Consider the following 8,467-nt stretch of genomic DNA (forward strand, 5'->3'; position numbering starts at 1 on the left):
TCAGATATATGTAGGGTTCTTCCACCATAGCCCATCTCTTCCACCAAAGTCTTCACTCACAGCATGTCATATCACACGTTTTAAATTTTAGAGCAAAACAAATTTTATTGGCAATCATACTGGGTTTGTCAAAGACACTTAAGTAGACAACACAGGAAAACAAACATTTTTTTCCTATTCTACAAGTTTATGGGCCTGTACTTTTGTGATTTTTTCACCTTAAGGAGTCTTTGACACCAGATTATAGACATAGATCTGGAGATCACCATGAAACTTGATAAAGTACACAGAATGATTGGCAAGAATTTGGTAAACAACCTTTCCAAGATTTTTGGAACCATCCTCTCTGGTGTATTGCACCCAGTTTCCTATTAAGAAGTCACTGTTATCATGTGATATCAACTCAGAATGAGGAGTCTCTAGAATGATGTCAAGGTTACCTTCATCGTAGTCATTAAGGAGCTGATATATGTAGAGGACCGGATCCTTCTTGTAGCTAATGTAAAACCAGTCCTTCATGACTGGCACCTGGGCTAGCACCATCCCATTCCAGTTTTCCTCAGAGCCATGCTTTCCCTCAAATTTGTGTTGCATCGCTCTGCCAACCAGGCTTCTGGCGAGGTGGGCATCCCTTATCTGAGGAAATACTGCATTGTGAGGCAAAACCTTAAGATTTGAAATCCTCTCTTCACTGTGGAGCTCCTGTCCATAGACGCTGTCAATACCGTCATACTTCAGCAAATAAAGAGAAGAGTTTGTTGGAAGTTGATCTAGAACTATGGTCTTCCAATGGCTGACAGGTTCATTACCTTCATTCCAACTGTGAGAAATTCTGCAGCAGACAATAATTCTCAGGGCCTGGGATGAAGGCATCCTCCTCCTCTTCTTTTTGAGGGATGTCCTGCTCAGCCTCTTCAGAGGTATTGTCTTCTAAATAGTTGTAGAACTGGTGTAGTAGGCCACAGCAACCCTGGTCCACTGTCTTGTGACTATCATTCTTTGTTCAATCATCATACTTGGCCATTATCTGGGTTTGAAGATCTTGCCTGTTTAAAACAGAAACAATGCTGTTGCCTCTGTCATAAATATGACATCTTAAAGGGTAATGGGTGTGGGGTGTGAGAGAATGCTGGACCAATGCTCTTCTTTAAGAGAACTTCTGGGTAGGTGAAGAAGGCTATGCTAGTCAGGTGTGTACTTCTAAAGACAATTTTATCAAAATAAGAAGTTCATAAGCCAGCCATTATTGTGCATGCATTTATTCCCAGCACTCAGGAGGCAGGGTCTGGCATTTTTCTGAGTTAGAGGCCAACCTGGTCTACAAAGTTAGATCCAGGGCAGCCAGTGATATATAGAGTATTCCTGTTTCAAAAAGAACAAAAACAAAAACAAAAAAAAACAAAAAAAAAAAACAAACAAACAAAACAAAGAACAAAATAAGAAAAAATGAACAAAGAAAACAAACGAATAAAAAGAAAATTTAATAGGAGATGGTCATGACCTAAGTCTTTAATCCCAGATTTCAAGGGGCAGTGGGAGGCTGACCTTTGTGACATCAAGGCTAGCCTGGTCTGACAGCCATAGCTACACACAGAGAAACTCAAAATAAAATTAAACAAACCAATAAACCAACGAACAAGGGATTCCAGGAAATGAACATAGGGAAATTAATAAGTAATTCTCTAGAGCTCAGAATAACATACTCAGATAAAAATTTCTTCAGCCCTGAGCTAATTTTCCTCTGCTGAGGAAACTTTCCTTAAGTGGGTAGGTCAGTGTGGAAGTTGGTATGTCTGTTGCCCTCAAGGATGAAGCAGAATAGAATTAAAAAATGAGCCAGAGTTGTCACCATACCTCTCTTGTATTTGCATGTTCTGAGCTAGGTGGCTACTTTCACAAATATCTACCTAGGGACAGAGCACACAACTGGCCTTCTGTATTGTGTCTCCAGACCCAGTCCCAGGCATATTATTGAAGCCATTGCATCTCCGACTTCAACAAGATCTCAACAAGTCCATGCCATATCAGCCATTTAGAAGTAATATCTTCTAAAATGCACATGGACAAAGGGGAGTTTTGGCATATTAGTGGAATTCTGAAGGAGATATTGTTAGCAAGGTTAATAAACTCAGGAGATCAAATAACCTAAACCATCCACCCTCCTAGATCCAAAACATGGGAGAAATTAGAATGTACAGTTACTCACTGTAGGAGGGGAAACATATATCCTTAAGGAGCCATGAGAGTCCAAGATACTCCATAAATATACATACCCCAAACAAATGTCCTAGTTTTCAAGATTCTGTCTTCTGAACCAGGCCAGGCACCAAAAGCCTCTGGAACAACTTTATGGGTCAGGAGCTGACCTGGCATTCACACACCACTGTGAAGATATTGAACCCAGCTTCAAGGAATTCTAGTGTCTCCAAGTGGAATAGATGTGCAAACTCTGACCAGTGCTCTGTGACATCACCCTATCTCAGCTTACATCATAGAACCTCTATCAGGCTGGTTCCATCTGGAGTTACACTCAGAAACATTGAGCATCTAGAATTTACATTTTCATATGGCCTCCTAGAAATCCAAAATAAATCCCCACAAAAATGGCCTGATTACCTGATTCACATTCTGCCCAAGTAGATTCACTCTTGTATCATTTTTATTGTGTATTTGTTTGTTTGTTTGTTTGTTTATTCGTGTTTTTTTAGGGGGGTTGTTTCTATTTTCCTTCTGTGAAAGTCTTCAGTGTCTGACACAACAGCATTCTTGGTGGTTATTTTCCCTGTAACAATCTTCCCCTTTGGTTATCTTTAAGCTGTTCTTGGAATCAGAAATGTTGCCAGACTCTTGAGGCAACACACTAGATAGCACACTATTCATTTTATCAAAACCCACAGTTAGAGGAAGAAAATTTTTTATTCAAAGAAAGCTGGAATTTGACAGGATTGAATAACTTGTATTGAAGCCAAAGGCAATCATGAATTATGGATTCTTTGCAAAGTGCAAGGAAATCATAGTCCTTGGGCCTGCTTACAAATTTGAGATAAACAAAACAACATGATATCTAACAGTAACATTTTAAAGTTCTTTAAAATTTACCACCATTTCTGTTTACAAGGAATTTCATAGATTGAATGCAGTAAAACAGGATGAAATAGATAATGTAATTTTACTTTTGAAATATAGGTTGACAGAATACTGGACACAGGTAAGTATGGAATTTACTTACAAATTAGAGGGCACTTTAATTGTTCATGCCACATAGATCTTCAGTTCTTCAAAAAATCTTTTTCAGTCTCCTCCACTGTCCCCACCACACTGTACATCCTCTTCATAGTGGATGACACTAACTAATTAGTTAGACTCTTCCAGCTCAGCCATCAACAAAGGATCATTCCTTATAGATGTGGCCACATGTCAGTGTGATGGGGGCAGCCTTCATCTGAGGTACTATCTTCCCAGTTTGATTTTCGTTCCAATAATAATCTAAGAAGGACCACTAAACATCCATATTATCAATGTTGATTGTTATACTTTGTGAAATAGAGAAGCTATGGAGGAAATATAGATGTCAACCACATGATGAATTTCTTAAAATGAGAGAGAGAGTGAGTGTGTGTGTGTGTGAGAGAGAGAGAGAGAGAGAGAGAGAGAGACAGAGACAGAGACAGAGACAGAGAGACAGAGAGACAGAGATAGACAGAGATAGAGAGAGAGAGACAGACAGAGACAGAGAGACAGAGAGACCGAGAGACAGAGACAGAGAGACAGAGAGACAGAGAGACAGAGAGAGAGACAGAGTTATTTCTCATCTAAGTTTACTAGTGAAGGGTTTTGTTTTCAGAAAGAATAGATGGGAATGGGAATTATGTTAGGTGAGACAAGCCAAACTCAAAATGACAATTGTCAAATTATAATTTTAATAAGGCACGTTAAATGAAAGGAGATATTTTGAAAGAGTATGGGCAGCAGCAGGGGGGGTTGAGCAGGTAGAAATGGAGAATAGTGGGGAGGATGAAGATGGTTAAAGGACAGTATAAACCTGTGAAAAGAGTCACAACAAAGTCCAGTGACTTGTACACTTAAAGCACATTGGTATTAAGTAGAAGATTCTAAATGATGGTTTGATTAAATTGGGAATTTTAGCTTCAAGATACTATAAAATTTATTTTTATGTTTCTACTCTCATGTGAATGTTGCATTTTGGGCTAGATATGGTTGATAGGATATGGCAAGGTGTTTACATCTTTGTATATTATTATTCACCCTAAACACATGTCACTCACTGGGCTGCCATGCTTTCATAGGGAAGGAAGTAGCTACAGATTTTAAGTGTACATGAGGTAGAAAGAAAAATGCCCCCACATGACTATAGGTTTTCAAATATTCACCTTCATATGTTGTTTGAATGTGTTTCCCCAAATGTAATTTTCTGTAGACTAATCCTCAGGTTTTAATATATTAGGAAAAATTGGACTGGGTCAGGAGGGATAGGACCTACAAATAAAAATCAATGAATAATGCTGTCATAGAAAAGGTTTAATTATGACAGGGAGTTTGGTTCCCTCTTTTGTCTTTCTAGCCCATTGGATCCCTTCTGTGATTTCAACATCTCACTAGAATTTCTTTATCTACTGATAGTGTCTTCTTCTTGAATTTCCTGACTCCTGAAAAGTAGTCATGCAAAATAGGCTTTATTATATACTAGAAATCACTGTCATTCTTTTTGTCAATACAACATGTATGATTATGTCTCAGAATCATGATCAACTGAGCCATAGGGGAAAATAATTAGGCTATTTGTGCTGACTAAAGACGAGATGAGTTCAGTGTTATCATGTGATCTCTTCATGAAAGAAAGCTGCATAGTGGGTGAGAATAGATTAGAGAGTTACAGCCCAGGAGGGACTCAGCCATCTGCTGTTGGCCTTGGAGATATAAAGGGACACTACATAAGGGATCCCTAGGAAGAGTGCCAGCCACTGCTTTTAGCTAGTGGAACCATTTTTAGAATCACCATTTTCTAGATTTTAAGAGATAACTGGATTACTTTAATTTACTAAGTACCGCCATTTGATACATCAGTGATCATCAACAAGCTGTACAGGTGTGGAAAGAAGGTTAAGGACTCAGAAGAAGCCTGTTCTTGAAAAACCCTCTGCGTTCAAGGGAGGGAGACATCTGCCCAGCAACACTAGATAAACAATATACATTGGTAATGGTACCCCCATCGTGTCCAGACTAATGGTTTTCCAACCATGGGTTGAGACTCTTCTCAGTGCTCAAACAACCCTGATACAAGTGTCCCATATAATATATCTTGTTTATAAGATATATACATTACAATCAATGACTATAACAAAATTATAGTTTGAATTTGCAATGAGATAACATTACGATTTGGGAGCTGTGTTTTAAAGGGCCACAATATTGGGAAAATTGAGTACCACTAGTCCTGACTCTTCAAAAGCATGTGATTCAGGATCATCTGGAGGAATAATCCCCTTTACTCAATCTGATAATCCCGGAATACCTCACCCAAAATTGTGAAAGTTAAACAGCTGCCTTACAATAGTCTATAAGCAGGGAATGCTCTCATCTTAGATTTCTTGTAATTTATTTTATTTTATTTTTAGAATTTTAGAGTTTTTTTTTTTTAATTTTTTATTTTATTTTTTTATTTTATTTATTTATTTTTTTTTTTTAGAACTTTGGCATTCTCTTTAGGGTTTCAGGTTTTTATTTAGGGCTTTAAAGTTTTGTTGGTATGTTTTACATCGTTAAAGGGTTTTTTTGGATTTCAGTGTTTTGATGGGTTTTTAGCTTTTTCTTTTTAAAGGATTTTAGGTTTTTTATGGTTTTAGTGTTTTTTGTGTCTTTTTAGTGTTCTTCAGTTTTTCAGAATTATAGGAATTTTCTTAGTGATTTAGGATTTTTTTGAAGTTTATTTTTTTTTTAAAAGAAACTTCATGGTGTTTTCTTGTTTGTATAAGTTTTTAAAGGAATTTTATGGTGTTTTTAAATTTTGGGGATTTTTTTTGGAGCCTTAGGGTTTTTTCTTATAGTTTTACATTTTTTTTTAGGGTTCTTGAGGTTTTGTAGAATTTTAGTTTTTTTTTTAGGTTTTTAGAATGTCTTAGGATTTCTTAAGAGTTCTTGTTTTGTTTTGTTTTGTTTTGTTTTTATGTTTTATATGGTTTTTTTTGGTTGTATTTTGTTTGTTTGTTGTTTTTTCTTTTTTTTTTTTTACGGCTTTAAGTTATTTGAGGGATTTTTGGTTTTTGTTTTAGGGTCTTTGTAGGGTTCTTGGGTTTATTTTGGTATTATATATATATATATATTTCAATTTAGGATTCTTTTTAGGATTTCAGTTTTTATATTCAGGTTATTAGGATTTTATACGTTTTTTAAAGTGTGTTTCAGAGATTTGGGGAGATTCAGGGTTTTGATGTATTTTAAGTACTTTTAATACATTTTAGGAGATTTTTTTTAGGATTTTAGGGTTTTTTGGGGGGGTCTTTTTATCATTCTTGAGTTTTAAAAAAGAATTTTGGATTTTTGGTGATTTTTTTTAAAGCTTCATTTTTGTTTTTGTTTTTGTCTTTGTTTTTGTTTTTAATTTTAGGGTTTTTAGGGATTTTTCAGGTTTTTTAAAGAAGATTTAAATTTTTTTTTGGTTTAATTCTTTAATTTTTTTTAGGGTTTCAGGGTTTTTTTTTTTTTGATTTTTAAATAATTTTAGGGTTTGGGGATGTTATGGTCTGTTTTTTTTTTTTAAGTTATTTTTAGGACTTCTTTTATAATTTTTTTCACAGTTTATTTTTTTTAGTTTTTTTCTGATTTTAGGGATTTTTATGTGTATTTTCAAAATGAGTTTATTTTTTAATTTTTTAGCTTTATAAGGATTTAGGATTTTTTTTAGGATTTTCATAAAAATCTTTAGGGTAATTTTGGGGTTTTGGGGGTCTTATGTATTTTTGAAGGTTGTTTTTCGATTTCTAGGTTTTTTTTTTTTTTTAGAAGTTTAAAGTTGCTTTGTTTGTTTGTTTGTTTGTTTGTTTTATTGTGTTTCATGGATTATTTTACAGCCTTAGGGTGTTAGGTTTTATATTGTTATTTAAGATTTTTGGGTGTCTGTCTGTGTGTGTGTTAGGGATTTTTTTTTTTTTTTTGGAATTTTAGGGATTTTTTGGGGGGGTTAGGTTTTTCTGAATTAAAGAATTTTATTTAGAATCAGTGTTTTTTAGCATTATAGGTATTTAGGTTTCTTTTTTTAAGATTTCAAGATTTGGGGGGAAATTCAGGGTTTTTGAAAAATTTTTTAAGGAATTTTTTTAGGGTTCTAGAATTTTTTTTAGAAATTTAGGGTTTTTCAGAGTTGTAATTGTGTGTTTTTATTTTGTGTTTCTCTTGTTTTTGTCGTTTGTTTCATTTTAGGTATTAGGGTTTCCTGGTTTATTTTAGGGTTTAATGTACATTATAATGTTTTATATATATATATATATATATATATATATATATATATATATATATGTTTATTTAAAGGTTATAGATTATTGTTTTTGAGTATTGGTTTTGCGTTTCTGGTTCCGAAGATTTTATTTTATTTTATTTATTTATTTATTTATTATATTATTTTTTTTTTTTAGAAATGTAGGTTTTTTTTTTTAGGGATTAGGGTTTACTTGTTTATTTTAGGGTTTTAGGTTCATTGTAATGTTTATATATATATATATATATATATATATAACATAAATATATGTTTATTTGAATGTTATAGTGTTTTGTTTTTGAGTATTGTTTTTGGGTTTGGGGGTCCTAAGTTTTTATTTTATTTTATTTTTTTTTTTTTTAGAAATTTAGGGTATTTTTTTTTTTTTTAGTGTTTTAAAATCTCCTGCAAATTTTGTTTTTGTTTTTGTTTTTGTTTTTGTTTTGTTGTTTGTTTGTTTGTTTGTTTGTTTGTTTGTTTTAGGATTTTTTTTTAGGACTTTAAAAAAATTAGGGTTTTTTAATATTTTTGATTTTTTAAAAAAGTCTTTAGGGTTATTTTTAGGGTTTTACGGATTTTTTAGAGTTTCAAGATTTTTTCTTTTAGAGTTTTAGGGTGTTTTTAGATTTTTGAAAGTTTAAAAAAAAAGAATTTAGGGTTTTTTGGCTTCTTATAGGGTATTTCTTTGTTCTTTGTTAAATTCCCCCTCGACCCCTTCCTATTCCCCGGGATGTATGCTTTAAAACCAGACACATCAGCCTAATAAATGGAGACTTAATAGGACCCTCTGCTTGGTTTCTAGCTTTTCTTCCCCTTCCAATCCCATTTCCTCCCAGGTTTGCAGTACCACTCGCACCCATGTATAACTGAACCCTATGGGACTGGATAAGGGGCACCCAATGTGAGGGCGAGTTTTGGATCTTATTTCCTTCCAGTGCAGGTTCCAGAGAAGTTTGTCCTGACCCCAAGAATTTA

The 8,467-nt window shown here is 34.0% G+C and overlaps 1 pseudogene; it reads right to left on the reverse strand.

Annotated features, from left to right (window-relative positions):
* Window positions 1–219: 219 nt before the first annotated feature.
* LOC146999796 (Y-linked testis-specific protein 1-like) lies at window positions 220–1,014 on the reverse strand (annotated as a pseudogene).
* Between the last annotated feature and the right edge of the window lie 7,453 nt (window positions 1,015–8,467).

Source organism: Mus caroli, unplaced genomic scaffold (assembly GCF_978045245.1).
Source record: "Mus caroli unplaced genomic scaffold, Mus_caroli_1 scaffold_39, whole genome shotgun sequence".
In the NCBI taxonomy this organism is placed as follows: domain Eukaryota; kingdom Metazoa; phylum Chordata; class Mammalia; order Rodentia; family Muridae; genus Mus; species Mus caroli.